Here is a 17,888-nt window from a genome sequence, read left to right as displayed (position 1 = left end):
CCGTTTCTGGTTCCACAACATGTGAGAATACTGGAAGACTTAAAACATAAGAGTTTACAGAAAAGCACAGCTCAGCGCCTCAGTTATGGGCATTTTTCAATATCCTCAGTGTCACAGGGGGCGGGGATAGAAACAACTACTTTGATGCATGGCTATTCCTCATTCCCCCTTTAGGTTGGGTGACTTATAAGCTCATCACTTAACTATGAGTTTCATTGATGACCTGACATATGTGCTAATGGGAGCCGAGCAGAAAAAAAAAAAAAATAAAGGGAGTGAATTAGTTAGGACATTTAAAAATGATTTAGGCTACACCTAATTTGAGCTGGCTTAAGGAAGGATGCAGTGTTCTCTCAGGAATGGTGATGTTTCCTTAAATAATGGGATGACAATTGCAACGGTGCCTAGGGAAGGGCCTAGAAAGCAGGGCTCAAGACAGAAATAAGCCTCGTAATTGACTGTCTCGGTTTTCCATCCTCTCCCCTTTTCTGTGCTTGATTCATTGCTTCCTCTGTGTCTCTTAGCAGCATTTCTCTGCTCCTAGTCCCCACGGTGGAATACAGGGCCCTTTGCTACCCATTCGAGAACCAGCCAGAAACTCCACCATCAACACCTAGAGAATCAAATCTTCTCAGAGCGGCTGGCTGCACCTGCTCTAACCACCTCTGGTTGGTGAGTAGACTCGCAGAGGATCAAACAGCCTTTAGAGGCTCTTGTGTATCATCAGTGTGAGGTTGAAGAAGTTTACGTTATCGGGACAAACTGACCCTCTGAGGAAGAAGGGGAAAAGAGAAGATCTTTCTGAAGTAGTGACGTAAACATTGCTCGATTCCCTTCTCCGTGGGGCACTGCTGGAGGCTCAGAGTTGAATTTCTCACGTTGGAGATGTAGCAATGTACCTATTTTTACGTGAGAAACAGGGCTGAATCAATGGTTCCTAACCTTGGCTTATTATCTGACGGACGTGGGAAGCTTTTGGAAATGCTCAATATTCAGACACCACCTTCAGATCAAATACATTTAAATCTCTAGCTATGGAATTCCTGTTACCGATATATTTTTAAAAGTTCTTTAGGTTATCCCAGTCTCCAACTAAGGTTTACAAGCACTGGGCGTGATTGGTGATTCTCAGATGAATCACCGGCATCTAGTGAAAGTAAGGGCCGTGACTGGATGGACTCGTGGTGGGGTCTGGGATTCTGCCCTGGTAACAAGCTCCTGGGTGGCAGCAATGCTGCCTTGCAGATTGGATTCCAACCATCCAGGCATGCCATCCTCTCTCAGTCCTGCTCTACTTCAAAGATGTCAGGAACGGACTCTTTAGCCCACACATCTTCCTTTCCATTCCCAGAATTTGAACTAAATACCATGGCATGAAAGCTAGTGAGCATCTTCCAGAAAGGAGTTAACATGCAGTCTATACGGCTGGGGAGAAGTTGCTAAAATGCATTCTGTGCACACCATTGTTTTTGAGTTGTGTTTGGAAATCTGATTATTAAGTTTTGTTCTGTTTCATTAATGTCTGAAGAAAGAGTCTTTGCTGAAGAGGCAGCTGGCATCTTTGAGAGAAGGAACGCTGGCTCAAGCAAGGTACTCGGGCTGCTTGGCATGGAAAGGAGAAACACTTTAAGATTTTTGACAATTTATTTTGAAATTCTAATATAATTACATAATTTCCCCTTCCCTCCAATCTCTCCTATGCTCTCTCTCAAATCCATGACTTCTTCTCCTTTAATTGGTATTACATACATGCACACATACACATTTCTAAATACATAAATTAAACTCTCTCAGTCTCTATAACCGTTCCTGTATGTATATAGTTTCAAAAGGACCTTCTCTTCCCAACAGGCAGAGGCCACATCACAGAAAACCACAACTGACCAAAGTGCAGATAATGAGATAGTGTGCTGCACAGTCCACGGCTGCTAAGGCTCAGGGATTATTGCTGGAAAGAGGGCAACAGACTGTAAGAGCCAGAGGAACAAGAAGTTAGCTGTGAAATTGTGTCTTCTGTACATCTTAGTAAGGCTACACCCATGAAGTCCTATCACATGGCTGCCTAAGCAAGACTTCAACAACAATGATGGATGAGCTAACATGGAAAAGGATAATAGACAGATAAAATATATATTGAGGATGGGCAAACAGATATTCCGTGAAGGAGCCTCCTCATTGTCTAGTGGATTTGATTGTCAGTTAGCCAAACCCCTTCTAAGAGATCATGACTACATTTTTTTTTTAGAATATCAATGGAGTTCCTAATAACAAAATTGAAGTTGTTTCAATATTTTGTGACAACTCTACTTAACTACTTTAATCTACCCTGTTTTAGAGGCCAGGAAAGCATCCATAGTTAGGATGCCTTAATTACATATTATTGACTAAAACATATGCACAATAGAGAAGAAAACACAATAAAAAAAAATCACTGGGTTTTCACACAGCAGGTATTTCTTAAGTATCTACTATGTAGGGGGGGACATTCGGCTTATCAAAGTTATAGCTCTATAAAATTTAGGATTATCCATATATCCTTTCTATTGATTTTTTAGAAATTCAGTTTTGTATAGTCACATTTTATAGTCATTGAAATGTGGGATCTAGGAATCAGAACGCTACGTTGGTCTCAGTGATAGGGTTAATGGTGGTACATGTGAGGATGGTGGTGGTGGCATGAATGAGTGTGGTAAGGATGGACACGGTAAGAGTGGGCGTGGTGAGAGTGGGCGTGGTGAGAGTGGGCATGGTGAGAGTGGGCGTGGTGCAGATGGTAAGGGTGGGTGTGGTGGGAAGGATGGATGCTTGAATACATTTTGTATTTAAGACATTTCTAAGTAGGCTTCTAAATACTCAGGGAAAAAACACTACCACTGACTAGTTGAAGCTGCAGGAGGAAATCAGATGCTCAAGCACCAAACACGGCTGCTTCTCCTTTCCGCCATTCTGAGTGGTTAGCTTATTTCTAAAGTTTAGTTTCTAGTTAGCCATAGCAAGCCAGTGTTGGAAAATGACCCCCAAACCTCAGCCTCTACACAATCCTGTAGCTTCGTGTCTAAAAAGGGAAGAGCTTTAAGACAGCAATGTCTGAAGCAGTACCAATTCTTCGTTTCTAGCCTGCATCCTTCCCTCCTGGCAAAGAAGGCTGGAACGAGAGCTGGTCATAAGCGGAAGTGTTTCCCTGGGCCTTGCAGGCGCATTCTGGTGCCAATGTTGCCTCTACCTGTCTAGCTGGCACATAAAAGAAGCATATTTAGACGGCATTTCATAAAAGTGGGGTTGACTTAGGAAGTCAGAGAGTTATAACTGCCTCCACCACCACCCCCCGCCTCCCGCAAGAAAACGCCACACTTTTCAAACAGCTTCCATTGCCATAGCCCTCCAGCAGCCCATCTGCTCACAGTCCAATCCAACTCCGCACCACAGCTGGAGTGAGCCTATTCGGAAAGCAGAGGCAACTTCCTCTCTCTAGAGAAACGATTTCAACGTTTCTTTGACTCTTTCTGGTCACCAGCAGGAGTGTCAGGCACCTGAACTGGATGCCTTCTGTCACCTAGTTACTCGATCACTCCAGCTTTGCTTCTCTTCTCTTCTTTATATTTCCACAATATTCTACAGTGAAGGCAGATTCCGTGCATCTGCAACTCCCCCCCGAAAGTCCGTCTGATGCTTCGAGACCTAGGAAATATATGGATGTCTCCATCAGCATGGCATCTCTGCCTACTTCATCCTTCATTCCCTGCCTTCAAATACTTTGTAGGCCATTCTCAATGTAGTGCAGGTGTGCATTTATGTGACCTCCTAGTAGGCTATGCCTCAACATGTGTGTGCTTTCGAGAAACCCCACTAGCCATCACTACCACCACTCTTATCACTAAATGCCTACTAGGTTCCAGCAATGGCGATTATCAGCTTGTGTAACACAAACTCTTATGGCGCCACCCTGAGATCATAGATCAAGTTAGATTAACAGGCAAATCAAAAGAGCAGCCACCCTCCAAACGTGACAGCAAAAGGAATACGTTAAACACAACAATCATTTGCTGCTCAATAATTTGTAAAGATAAATCAATGACTATTTATTTATTTATTTTTAGGCACAGGCTTTTTAAAAGAGCAGTTCTGGATTTACAAAGAAGTTGAGATAACTGCATTATTTCTACGACCCAGGACCAGTCTCCCTGTTAGTAGCAAACTGTGTTGTTATCATATATTTCTAATAATTAATATCCAATCGACACAGCTACTTAACTACATGGTAAGGCTCATTTAGCTTTTTTCACCTCTGAGTTATAGTGTCTTCTACACGTGGATTTGGCTACAGAACTTCACCAAGTTTTGCTATCTTGAGTTTTAAGAAGTAGCAGGAAATATATTGAATTATCCTGTAGCTTGATGCTTTTAAGATTGAAGCAGGATGTTGAGTGTGTGTGTGTGTGTGTGTGTGTGTGTGTGTGTGTGTGTGTGTGTGTGCACTCAATGTACCCACATGTGCTTGTGGGATTGCAACCACAACTACACATGCATGTACTGAAGATCTGAAAGGTAATGTATCCTTATCATAAAATATCGAGGGCACATTTCTGTGACTGCAGTTCATGACTGTTGATGTTCATCTAGGTCACTAACTACAGTAGCATTTGTTCCATGTTTCTGGTTCCTGCTTTCACTCCAGCAGAATCAGAAAGAAATGACTTTGTGACACAAGCATAAGGAGTGGGGAGTTCTTCTCCCTTCCTGGAGATAGAGCATCTAGGAGAATCATGTATTTCATTTTCTCCATGAAAGACTTATATTCCCTCCTCCATTTATTTAGTCAACTAGTTATTTTGATAAGTATGAACTCAAGGCTATTAATTTTATAATTGGGGTTTTTGTCCAATAGTAGCTGATTTTGATATTCAAGTTGTCACAACCTTGGTCACTGGGAGCTCCTTCAATGGACTGCTGGATGTCTTTTCCAAAAGAAGAAATACACATCAGTACATTCTTATATTCTTAAGCCACTCCTACATTTCACTCTAAGTTCACCTTTCATATTTCATGCCGGAATCCTAAGAGGCTTTCATTTATTCAACAGTTCCTGTTTTCTTTTACTGTAGTATGGTGTTAGAACCCAAGATTGGATACTAGCTGTTCACTTTGCCATTGAAGTGCTATTTATTTCAGGCCTTCTCAATTGACCAAATAGAGCAAAATAAAATTGAAAACTCATGTGTGTGTGTGTGTGTGTGTGTGTGTGTGTGTGTGTGTGTGTACATATGTGTAGGTATATGTGTATTTAATGTGTGAATATAATATATTCATATAAATTTATATTATATCTGCATTAAACTATACATACTAAGTCTCCAACTCTAATTCATTATGGCATGATTCATTTAACTTTCTCCAGTTGGTTATCTGTAAGTTTCTACTATATCAACAGGAAACTTGATTCACACCCTTTGCCACATAGTTTGCCTAATTGTTCAATTCCAGTATAAATATAAAACAGTATCTGAGTTTTAACCTGTAGCCCTGTACAAAACAACATTGTCAACCCACTTTGTGTGAGTGCTTATGTGAGATTCTTTTTGCTCTGGTCCTTACAGACTGCTCATCTCCAACGGTGCATTGTTCAATACCTTTTTCTCTTACCCTCTTCAGTGAGGTTCATTTATGCATTTACTGTATGGATGCACTTGTTTGCCACAGCCTGTCTGCCTTCCTGGTATGGGAGTCTCCTGATAGCTAAGATGAATCTTAAGTACGTACATTATTGTTCACATTTTGTGAATTAGAGTTGTAGCATTCATTCATCTCCCTCGTCTATTTCTCACTCATTCATTATTTACTCCTACTTCATGCACATGAAAATAAACTGAATTAGCTTAAATTTAGAAAATCACTCTCACATTGGACTCAAATTCAATCAAAAGGATCAGCATCTGGAGAGGGAAGGAATACGAAGTGGAAGTCAGCCCTGAGTCTCCTGCAGCCTCAATGATGGCCAGAAGCACACAGCATGAGGTGCCTTTTTCAGACCCCAAGTATTCAGAGTTAGCGATAAGGGAACCAGAGGAAGGTGTGACTGAGCTATGTGAGGTTGACGCAGGCCTTCAGTGGGAAGAAAATGTTCAGACTTAGTCCTTAAGTCCAGGGAAAGTTTCACTTTAAATTCCAAATGCTTTTTTTCTGAAAATATCTTCCCCAGAGGCCCACACAACACATTGCACTGAGAGGGAGTACTGTACGTTGGCCTTTCTCATCACCGCCATGATGAGAGTCAAGAGCTCATGTTACACGTTTGCTCATAAAACACTTTTGGCTGCTTTTCTCATTCTCTTGCCATTTAAAATATCTCCTGCCAGGTTTTCATTCATTCCCATTTTGCAGATCAGCAACCTGAAGGCCAGAGAGGACTTGACTTTCCCCTGACATCTTTTGAAATGAAGGGACTAAATTTTAGGACCCAGCTGTCCACGGCCCTCACTCATAATGACCTTTACCATTTCTATCTCTTTGTTACTTGAAGGCAGCGCCCTAAATGCAGCTTATGGCAGATGGCAAACTAAAGCTATGTGAATGGGACTCTTCACTTCTGATTCACGTATAAATCTATATTGAAGGACCTACGCTAAAATATAGGCATTGAAACTCTCCAAAGCTGTGATAGGCTGAGGCAACATTCTTTGCCCAGGAAAGCAGATGTTTGGTTTTGGTTTTCCACGATGTTCTGGGGTATCCACGCTTCCTTAAATCTAACACCATTGTTAAAGCATCTAGCTACTAAAAGGTGCTAAAAGGTGCATTGGTTGCTTTTCTCGTTCTGTGGTAAAACACCATGACCAAAAGCAACAAATGGAAGAAGGAGTTGCCTTATGTAAGAGCCTGTCATGGTGGGAGGCATGGGCAACAGGCAGGCATGGCATCCAGAGCAGGAAGCAGAGGGAAGAAACTGGAAGTGGAGTGAGGATTTAAAGCCTGCTCTACCCGTGAACTTCTTCCAACAAAGCTAGACCTCCCTATAACCTCTGACAATGGCGCCACCTAGTGGGGACCAAGTGTCCAAATGTCTGTGTCTGTGGAGGACATTTATTCTTCAGATTGCCACAAAATGCAAAGTATAACACATCATAGCAGCATTCCTGTGGACTCCTCAGTTTTTACACATAGTAGAGAATATTTACTCTTATTTTACAAAGAATTCAAATGACTATGATTGCGTGATATCACGTAGTATCTTACAAAAAGTAAGTGAAGGGAGATAGAGTAGTTACTGCAAGGCTTCAACAGGAAGCTTCTGTGGGAATTCATCTGAAAATAGTTCAGAATCAAAGTGTTTGTGTGCCTCAATTTCCCCTGGTATTATTAACCATGTAAACACAGTGGCGTAGTCTATACTCGTAAATAGGTTACCAAATTATTTTTTTATTAAATTCTATTTTGTTTTGTATGTTTTCTTTCAAATGGTGACACTTTTGTTTTGTGTTTGTTTACTCTTAAGTTGTGTTTTATTCTAAGTAATTAACATAAGTAAATACTTCAGTATTCATCTTAGGAAAATCTTAGATCTATGGAAAGCAGGATAGCCCAGTATAACTCATTAACTCAATAAACATTTCCTGTGTGTAAATTGTACATCAGGAACTGAGGAGAAAGAAATAAACACTATCGATCCCTGTCTTCAGGAAGCTCAACATCTAATTTAAGAATTGTCTCTCGGGATCTGGATTGCTGAGGCTTTTTTATGGCATGAAAGGCTAATAGTTAAATCCTTCCTGCTCTATGAGACTTTGGGGGCTCCTGGAGGTAAGATGCATTGAATTAAGTCTTAAAGTTCGAGAAGAAGCGACAGGATTCATATATTAAGGAAGGAAGGAATCCATATAGAGAAAATTGAGAGTGGGGATTCTCCTGACAGGAGCTGTGATTATCCATAGCTAAATCAAACCAAGGTCTCAGGCACAGAGAAACAGGTACCTGGAGACTGCCAGGAACCAGTGCTTCTTTCTCCTTCCCTTAGTGCCCTACCGGGTCTGCTGGAAACTGAAATCCACTGGTGTAGACAGTCTGGACCAGGCACAGAAAGCAAAGTACAAGGGAAATATATTACCACCACCACCATCACCATCACTACCACCACCACCACCACCACCACCACCACTATCACTACTATCACCACCATCACCACCACCACCACCATCACCATCACAACCAACACTAACACCAACACCAACACCAGCACTATCACCACCATTCCCCCCCACCATCATCAACATCTGGAATGGCAAACAGAGTCCACCCATCTGAACTAACATTATTCATTCTTACAGAGAAACTACAGTGTTCTGCAGTGAAGGAGAGTTTCCTGAGCAGTCTAATGATGCCCTCCAGATAGCATAGAGTCACTGATTGTACTTGTCCTGGCCAAACCTTCTCCTGGACTGTGTTGCTTGTTCATGAAATTCGGTAATGATTTTAATGTCTGTGATACCTTACCAGTTTGTTCGAGGTGACCTTGATCATTACAAACTTTTTGTTTGCTAAAACTACAGTATAAATATAGATTTGAAATATCTAGGGAGAGTAATGCTGTTATTAAAAATAAAATAAAATGAAAAGCATTGGGCTGGTTTTAGAAATCTCTGTTTCTTATCAATTGGGTTCAGTGGACTCAAAAAAAAAAAGATTTGCATCTTAATAACACCTCATATTTCATCTTTGTGGACTATAAATGATGAAAACCTCTCAGGATCACAATTTTTAAAATTTAATTAATTTATTCAGATTACAGCTGAATTGTATCATCCTGATCCTCCCTCCTTCCCACTTTCCCCCTATTCCCCTCCCCTAGGTCTAAGACTGAGGGGGACCTCCTCCCCCACTATATGGCCATAGGCTATCAAGTCTCCTCTTAGTAGCCTCCTTACTGTGACATGAACTCTGGTGTCCCATATTTGACCACCTCCCCTTGGTGGGGAGGCCTGATGGCACTCAAAGGATCACAATTTTGAACATCTGAGTATACAAAGGAAAAGTCCAACATGGATTGTATAACTTGTAAGAAGATAGTTACTTTGTGGTTGTTGTTACTTAGTTATATTGTCTAATAAGGCTTCACAGTGGTCAGCAGATCATGCTCTGGTCAGAATACAAAGGCTTTGTTCATTTGGACTTATTTTATTTATTTATTATTTATTGAGACAGGGTCTCACTCCGTAGCTTTGGACTGGCCCAGAACTTAGAGTTGTATATAACATGTAGTCTATAGCTCAGGCTAGCCTTGAACTCACAACACTCATCCTAATTGAAAGTGCTGTAATTGTAGGGATGATTTATCATATGTAACTGAAACAAAGTTTTCAAACTTGGCTCTAGAATCTTCTCTAGGTGACAATAAGCAAAGGTCACAATTTCTTTGAACCCCAGTTAGTCTATATTAAGCTGAAATCACTGAAATAGCCAGGGACTGTGTCTGCATGACCACAGAGGTAAAGAATGTCTCAGGGTAGTGGGTGTGCCCACCAGTCAATCATTAACTGAACAGCACTTACCAAGCCTTGTGAGGTGGCTCTGAAATTTATTATGAGCTGGAAAAAAATGGCAACAGCTACCTCTACTTATGAGACGATAACTATAAACTTCCAGTTGCCGCTGCCTTCAAACATTCATACGGAGCTCTCTGTCCAAGCTTCAGAGCCCTTTCCTTTGGTCTTGTGAGTTTTGGGTATGGGTTAATTAAAATTATGGTCCAGGAGTCTGCGACTAGTATGTTCCCCATCGCTGCCGCCAAGTAGCTCAATGTTCCTGAGAGACACTTAATTTTCCTGGGCCTCATCAAACTAATCTGAAAACGGAAGGGAGGAAGGGAGTGGTGGAGGCAGGAAGGGAGACAGGGAGGGAGAGAGAGGGGAAGAGTAAATGAAGACTTTCATACCAGGTGGGCAAGGCACTGAAAGTTCTCATTTCCAAGATTCTGAATCCATCAATCATTCCTTCTTTACTCACACACACACACACACACACACACACACACACACACACACACACACACACATGCATATGCACACACTCAGTTCAGTTAACCACACACAGAAAAACACATGCATACTAGCTACCTACTATGTACATGGCATGAGAGTTATAGGCAACAAGTTCTTCATATTTCCTGAAACAGTGTTTTGTTTTCAATCCTCAGTCATCGAAACCAAGCACATGAGTGCCTCCAAGTAAAGTGGAAGAAGGAAACATAAAATCCACCTTTGCTAAATCCTGAAATGGACTGAACAGTGCCCAGAGTGCATGTGGAGTCACATTGCTGAGCTTTGACTTATGTTTAGCTTCCCATTGTGAGCAGGAAGGATTGGCTGGAAGAAGATCTGGACCACAAAGACTGAGACATGTGTCCTCTTGGCTAAGCTTTACCCTTTGTCCAGTTCTTAGTGGATGTGCTGGGGAAGGGAGCAATGGAGACCACACTTGATCTCCCGTAAGAACAGCTGAGAGAACATGCTGCAGTTAAGACGGATGGAATGCTTTGGAAAACAGACAGAGAGTTGCTGTGTACTTGTCAGTGTGATCTGGGCAGCCTGCTGATACTTTTCATGGCCTGGCCTCTGAATTCTGAGGACAGTTAGCCAGAGATCCATCTACCAGCGCTGAAAGGTCTTTACAGAAATGTGTCCTTGGGAGGGAGGGGGCCGGCCTTATTCTTCCAGTAGAAAGCTATTATCTTCCAACAGCTGTTTATAGTTAACTGCAGCCCATACTTAAAGGCTGAATGCCGGAGCCATATTTACTGCCTGTGGATTTGCAGTGAACAGAGTCTAGCTTAACTCTTTCCATTCTCCCGTACTTAATGGCTTCATGGGTGGGTGAGCTTAAAGGCAAGGCATACAGAAAGGGCAGGTTAGACAGAGGGGTGGCACGGGCCACTGGGACTAGCAGTAGATGCTAATTAGGATCACTGTTGATGTTCTAGTCTGTGTTAGCAAAGAGTTGAACATTTTGCATTGGAAAATTGGTGCAGAGCACGTTTTTTGATGAGTTGGCAGGGCCAGAACCCCAAGAGCCCCTCTCCAAGCCTAGATTTAATTGTTCAGAATGAGCAGCATGGAAGCTGTGGTGGCAACAATATTTGGAAGGGACAAGGAAGATGAGAAAAGGTGGGCAGCTCTGTGACAGCCCGGAAACAGGAAACGGTGAGTGTTACTAGGTGTGGGCAGTTGAAGTGAATACAGAAGGCATTTCCAAGGAAGAAGTACAAAGGATATTTGGTTCGATAGTCTCTAAAAAAAAAAAAAAAAAAACTAAGGAGAGGTTAAATTTGCCAGCAGGAAGTTGGATGGAACTCTGATCAAACCACTAGCTCAACCTCAAATGGCATACATTCCTGTGGATTACAGGGCTACCCAGGGACTGGAGAGCAATAGCAAGACTCCGCCCCTCTCAGTCTCTCTCCTTCTTTGCCTGTTTCCCTCTCCCTCCCTCCCTTACCCCTCTCTCTCTCTCTCTCTGTCCCTCCCTCCCTCCCTCCCCCCCCCTCTCCATGTCTAGGACTTTTCTTCCCCTCTTTGCCTCCAGCTTTTTTGCCTGATGACAAAGCAAGCCAAGGATTTTTGAAGCCCATTGTTGAACACAAAGAGAGGTGGAGTGAGAGTGGTGTGGGGAGGGAAAGTTGGCTGACTCCAGACTTTATTCTCTGTCTTGGTACCCAACAATTCGCAGTGGGAGAGAGAGTGGCTTGCCAAAGGGCTCCGTGTGACTGAGCTAAACTAGAAGAATACGTAAAGTTCAAGATGAAAAGACAGCAGAGCTTGGGAAAAGAGGCTTCACAAAGCAAAGTGCTTATTTGCAAACTCGTTTCTCTGCCGCAAATGCTCCCAGGACCTCTGGCAGGAGGGATTCCTGGACACAGGCCTCTGCATTGAGCTGTTAGTGATCTGCCGTTAACTGACTCTCTCCAGGCTCCCTTCTGCAGCCAATCTGTGGGATGGCCCGCAGAGGTCTGGGGAGACATTTTTGCCATTTTAACCCCCCAAGTTCAACAAAGTGAAAGGCTTACAAATGTAGAACTGGGAAAAATCTCGCGTCTTCCCCAAATTCTTCTTTTGACCAGAGGTATGAGAGAAGGGTCAGGCAAGCAAATAGGGACAAGGGTCAGAAAGGAGGGGGAAACAGACACCTTAACAGCTATGGACAGCTCAGCTGTCCTGCTCTTGTAGGGGAGCTGGGCTGTCACTCTTTTGTGACAAAGCTTTGTCCTGGAGTTTTACTGCAAAGAGACATAGATTTGCTTCTACTGGCCAAATGGCCTAAGGCTATCAAGAGATGCAATCCTAGGCTGCCATTACTTGAAATAAAAGCAAAACAGAACAATAGATTTCCAAAACAGGAGGCATAAATGTCAGAGGGTTCTAGAGAAGCAGAAAAGAACATGTATATACAAGCACATACACACACACATACACACACACACGGACACGCACACACAGAGAAGAACACAGACACAAGTCCATACACAGAAACACACAGAGAGACAAATATACACACACACACAGACAAGTGCATGTGTGCACACATACACACACGCATACATACACACACACCATATGACTTACATGTATAGTGGTGTACATTCAGCTATACTTTACTTTAGACCTTGGATTTTGCTCTTTTCATGTAGGCTAGTCAAATGCAAAGGGATACTCTCTCACACTGCTATTTGGTAGCAAAGAGCCCCAGGCCCTAGCCAGCCATGCATCCAGGAGACTAGTAAGCATTGGACGTTCTGCCGTGTCTGAGTAACTGCTAAGATTTAATAGTCAATAGGTTAGCTGGAGAAAATGCAATCATTTATTATAGTTCTCATTTGTGGTGGCTTTATTGGGCTTTAATCCCATTGGGCTTACATGTTAAGGAGCATCTGTAGGTACAGACACATTATCTGTATGTGTACACACACACACACACACACACACACACACACACACACACACACACACATACACACAGAGTAAAAAGAAAGTGAGGTTGAGAGATTTGATTGTTTTAGGGAATTGGCTCCTGAGACTTCTAGGACTGGAAAGTCTGAAATTTATAGGCCAGGCCAGCAGATTCAAGTCAGAGTTGATGCTGCAGTCTTGAGTCCAAATTCTACAGAGCAGTAGCCCAGAAACTCAAACAGCAGCATTCCCCTCTTGGGCAGAATCCCTGCCTCTCAGGAACCCTGTAACTTGCCTCTTAGGGTCTTCAATTGAGCAAGCAGGTGGGGCCCACTGATGTGATGGCAAGAGACCTCCTTCTTAAAGCAATTTGACTACAAACTGTAGCATCAAACACCCTTCCAGCAAATTCTAGTATCAGACCAGATAGTTGGTCACTGTCGCTCAGCCACATAAACCTATAGAACTGCCAGTTGCACCGCGTATTCCCAAATGTCCAGGGAAAGCCAGCAGTCTGTGTGTGGGATACATATTGACAAAGGACTGATATCAACACAGGACAATGCATTCCTATCATACTGCAAACCACCTGAGAAAAATGAGCGAATGCCATAAGCAACAAGCGCAAGAGCTCCTCTCCCAATCAGTCCTCAGCTCTCAGCTCCCTCCATATGCCTATGATGCCCACGAGCACATACACCTGAGACCCATTTCCTCTACAAGTTGAGCTGTCCTATGTCCTTCCTAGACCCAGGCACCAGGCCACCCTGTGACCAGTGGCATACCCCAAGAAGGAAGACACTCCTTGGCCAAAGCCCCCCTCCTATTTTGATGATCATTTGTTTGTTTGTTTGTCTCTCCTGACTACGGTTTAACTCAGAGCATTTTAGTTGTGCCTGCTGCCCTGCAACTAGCTTTCAAGAGGCCTTGGAGCCTGTGCCTATAATTTAGACTTACTCCCAAATGAAAGCTTATAGCAAATTACGAACTGAAGAGCAGGAGCCAGGACTCCACCCCTAGATCAGGAGCTCAGCACCCGCCTTGAATCTTGACCTGCTCACTAGAGATTTTCGCTGGTAATAAAGGGGTACCATATTCTTTCACCCCAGCTTTGGCCACAAGGTCAATAAACATAGGGTGATAAGGCATCCTTTCTGATTTGGGACAAAAGTCTATCTTGAGGTTTTCCAGACCTCCAGTCAGGGTGCTCAAACCTCATTTCTCAGTCTTGCCCAGGGAAGCCATCATATTTATAAAGGCCCATGTGAAGGTCACAGTGTAGGCTCCAGACTCATATTAAATGTATGTCCTAAGGCTACTGAGAACTCATGTTCATGAATGTTTCAACAGGATGTCATCCATTCCACAAAATTCTGTAAAATGTAACTAAAGTTTTAAAGTGTGGGGACTGCATTAATTACTTTTCATAGCTGCACCCAATATGCTTGAAGGGGATTTTTTTTCACTTCACTTACAGTTTCAGTGGGCTCACTCCAGGTTTTCTTGGCCCCAATTACAGCTAGGTGCCACCTTTTGGAATATTGATCCCCTCTCAAAACAGTCACGCCACCTGAGGTTTTACAGCATAAGTCTATAGGGGATACTTCACATTCAAACAGGGACACCACAAAGAGAATTTTTTAAAAATACCAAACATTTGAAATATGGTACTGGTGGCCATATTGGGACCACTCCCAAGTCCATAACCTTGTAATTATGCTGCTGCTACTATAATGTTTAGTTTACAGGCCTTCATCAAATGAAAGAGTGAAACCCCTTGAAAACTACAGTCAAAGTGCAACTTGGTTCTGTTGATGCTGGGTAGAAAAGAGGCCTTCAGTTGACTTATAATGCACATGATGACTGGCTCAGACTCCCTTCAAGCTTGGTTTTTTGCCTTTATAGGACTCTTTGCTGTGGTGGTGAACAAATTCTTAATTATTTGATGTCTTTCTTCCTGGTGGTGATGAATTTGGGAAGGCGAAGCTTGAGTCTTGTGTACTGACTTCTGGTCACTCCAAATGAGGATGTCTCCTGAACTTTCGTTAAGTAAATCAGCATCAACCAAGCAGTAGTTAAGATACTAAGTCTATCAAATGTGACCTGACACGCATTTCCATTCATGTGCCTATGTCCAGTGTGAGTTACAGCAAATAGGAATCCAACATAAGTGGATTCCCCCTCCCCCACATTTTCTCTTTCTCTTTCTGCTATTGCAGTATTCATAGTGGAAAAACTGTCCCCTTCTTTCTGGAAGGGAGGAATTATTTGTTTTGATGAATTCCTACAAAATAGCTGCCACCGTATCTGTGTTATCAACTACAAATCTTTTATCTTTCTTTCCTAAAAATCTCCCTTCAAAGCCTGAAGAAAAATTGTCGTGTTTTGTTTTGTTTTGTTTTTTTCCTATACTTACTTTTGTCCTTAGAAATGGAGTTGTCTGTGCCAAATCTCCCTCATCTCTGTTTCTGTCTCTCTCTCTGTCATCTCTGTCTGTCTCTTTGTCTCTCTCTTTGTTCTCTTTTTTTCCTCCCTCGTTCTCCCAGTATCCTCTAATCTCTCCAGCCTCATCCCATGATACAGTTAATGTCCCAGCTTACCACTGAATAAGAATACAAATCAATGGAGAGTTCATTACGTAAATAGGTCTTGGGTTGGTCCTGAAAATTCATGGAGAACAAAACTAATATAGCCTCAGCCATCACGCCCTTGCACATGATTGAAGAAGGCATAAGTTAAGCAAGTGGAACAAGAGTTAACAAAGATGATTTTTAAAGGACCGTGGAAGCACAACTAAAAGAAATTTTGTCTAGCATGTCAAGACAAGCCTCGCTGAGAATATGATATTTAGCCTGAAAATTAAAGGAATCAGTAGCTAAGTAAGCAGAGTTGCCTTAGGGATGCTGGTTTGGGCAGAAGAAAGAATGATAAAGATGATTCAGTATTTAAAAAAAAAAACTTATTACATCCATGCAAAAGAAAGAGTGTTAGCATAACGGGCCTTCAGAACATAATATACACGGAATTCTCTGTTCTTTGCCCCTTATTATTCCCTTGGTCTTAAATACTGTTCTTCTTCTCATCCTACCATATACCTGGTTCAATGTTTATTTGTATTCTCAAGTTTTCCCAGCATCCCCTTTGATGGAAACTCTCTTTCCCTTTGTAACTCCTTACATAAACTTCTACCACAGTGCTAATCTGGTTCTAGTTTGACCACGTTACTCTCTGCCCTTTGTATGATGGCGACCTCAGTGTACTTTACTCCCCAACACACAAAGTGGTAGTGCTGAGAGGAACCCAATCCCTTTGCTAGAGTGAATTATATTAAACTATTTGATTTTTGCCTTCTTCAAAGTGACAAGTGTTCCAGGAGGCTTGGAGCCCCAAGTCACACCTAATTCGTAATCATTTTATTCTATATTTCTGACAACAAGGCTTTCTATCTAATTGTTGTCCTTAAGAAAGCCTGCAGAGGGCCAAAAGGCATGTAAGCTTTTGAGTGTGGAGATATCTATAAAAGAACATATTGAGAGAAAGGTTTAACCGTGCAAGAAGATTAATAGCCTAAGCTTAAAAGTCATTAAGAAAATGTAAGAGAGGGATGAAACTGGAATAAACAAAGCCGTGTCTAATGAGACAGATTTTTATGTCAAAGGCAAATTATAAGCAGTGGACTGGCACAGGGTTTATGCATATCCAGGAGTGTCCTGGACATGTTACATACGGAGATAGACCTGCCATGGAAAGTTCCAGCCACAGAAACTAGGTCAGCATCTGAGAACATTCTAGAGAGGATTGTTCTAAGTGCTAGGAATTTGGGCCTAGCAACTGAGCATCCTGTGAGCCTCCCTTGGCTCAGCCTGGTCTCTCCAGCTATGCCTGGTTTTGGAGGAGGTGGGACTTAGGAGGCAGTTCTGACTTTTCTACTCTGGACACTTTCTTTGTTCTTCTAGGGCCTAACACAGAAGTATTCAGAATATGTAGGATAAGAAAGACAACCACAACGCAACAATTCATTCTTTTAAAACCTCTTTGCACTGCCCTTTTCCTTTTGTAAAATGAAGACCACAATGCTACCTCTGCTTAGGACATAGGATCACCATGAGCAAGGGGCTCACATACTTACAAAGTGACCTCAGAACCACAGTACCACATTACAGTATATATAGAAAGCATCAGTTCAGATCTTACTCACGTTAAGAAACCTGACTTCATTATATTCATCCATTTATTTGATCATATACTCAGTCCATCATCTGCAGATGCTCATTCCACTAACTATCACTAATAATACATTATACTTTTTACTTACCACTAAACATGCTTTATACAAGTGTCATGGTGAGAATCTTTGATTGTAAGTCAAGGCACACAGCCTTCTGACTTGGAGGCTGTATGAGAAAGCACAGTTTGTTTGCTGTTTCCATACCACATAGCATGAAGAGATTTTCTTTTTCATTCAGCTGTCCTGGGGCATCTTGTTGCATTTCAATGTTTACAACTCAGGAATGAGGCTGCCAATATTTTTATGGTGCCCCCTGGAGCAACACAGTAGGAGTTTGGGCTTTGAAAAATAGTGTATATTAAAATATAATATAGTGCATCCCAAACATGTCTTCCAAATTTCTGATATCCTATTGAATTTTTTTTATGAAATATAGTTGACAAGCATCTGGAAGTTTAATTTGATTTATATGGACATTAGAATAGGCCTTGACTGTACAATGCTAAACAAGGAAGCTCCACCACTGACACTTGCTTTCTTGTAACTTATGGTATAAAACATAACCACAATGTTAGTCAAGTAAGCACAACTATGTGTCATACTCAGAGAGGAATGGGGTATGTGGAAACTGATTGTAGAAACACCGAACTCAGTGGAAGCTGCCCTTGATGCTGAGAGAAATCTTTAGTCTCCAATGACCCAAAAGCACAAGGGTGTCAAGAAGAGAGCAT

At 42.1% G+C, this 17,888-nt stretch overlaps 2 long non-coding RNA genes across 3 annotated transcripts in view; both read right to left on the bottom strand.

Annotated features, from left to right (window-relative positions):
- The window catches only part of LOC311582885, a 454,031-nt gene that overhangs the window by 207,783 nt on the left and 228,360 nt on the right, over positions 1 to 17,888 (bottom strand). The window lies entirely within an intron of this gene.
- Positions 1,647 to 17,353, bottom strand: LOC311582886. Its single transcript, XR_014774298.1, has 2 exons — positions 17,245 to 17,353; positions 1,647 to 3,678 (listed from the first exon to the last, which is right to left on the bottom strand). It is a non-coding gene; the product is annotated as an uncharacterized lncRNA (long non-coding RNA).

The sequence above is a fragment of the Acomys minous genome, assembly GCF_964271855.1.
Source record: "Acomys minous genome assembly, chromosome: 14".
Taxonomy (NCBI): Eukaryota; Metazoa; Chordata; class Mammalia; order Rodentia; family Muridae; genus Acomys; species Acomys minous.
Note: the sequence above shows the minus strand (reverse complement) of the source record. Positions and strands in the feature narration are given on the sequence as shown.